At 25.9% G+C, this 490-nt stretch overlaps 1 protein-coding gene across 8 annotated transcripts in view; it reads right to left on the reverse strand.

Annotated features, from left to right (window-relative positions):
* LOC102676482 (fasciclin-1) overlaps positions 1–490 on the reverse strand; it is a 308,866-nt gene that overhangs the window by 80,361 nt on the left and 228,015 nt on the right. The window lies entirely within an intron of this gene.

The raw sequence follows: 490 nt of genomic DNA on the forward strand, positions 1-490 counted from the left end.
GTTTCCTTAAACACGTTGCATATCACGTGTGTGTGTGTGTGTGTGTTTGCAAAAATGAAAAATTCAAGTAGGTAAATAAAAACATTATCTCTTATACTTTACAAACAAGGTAAACTCGAGAGAAAAACATAAGAGGATATAAATAATTGAGCTTGCGCGCTATATTTTTTTAATTATTCCGAATTTTTCATCATATTTCGAACTAAATTTAGTTAGGAAAATTAATTTTCAATACTTGTGCGTTCATTTCATTTTGTAATTGCTTTGAATCAATCAATATTTAAATCGAGATTTTAATTTACTCGATATTAACTCTTCAACCGATCATTTTGTACATGTCATGATCAAGATCGTTATACAATGAGAACAATGTATATATTTGCATTTGGAAAATTCGCGTTTGTTATTTTATTGAATTTATATCAAGAATAATATAATAATATAATGATACGCGAAAGATCAGCGATAAATAATAAATAAAAAAAAAAAA

Source organism: Apis dorsata, unplaced genomic scaffold (assembly GCF_000469605.1).
Source record: "Apis dorsata unplaced genomic scaffold, Apis dorsata 1.3 scaffold_591, whole genome shotgun sequence".
Lineage (NCBI taxonomy): Eukaryota > Metazoa > Arthropoda > Insecta > Hymenoptera > Apidae > Apis > Apis dorsata.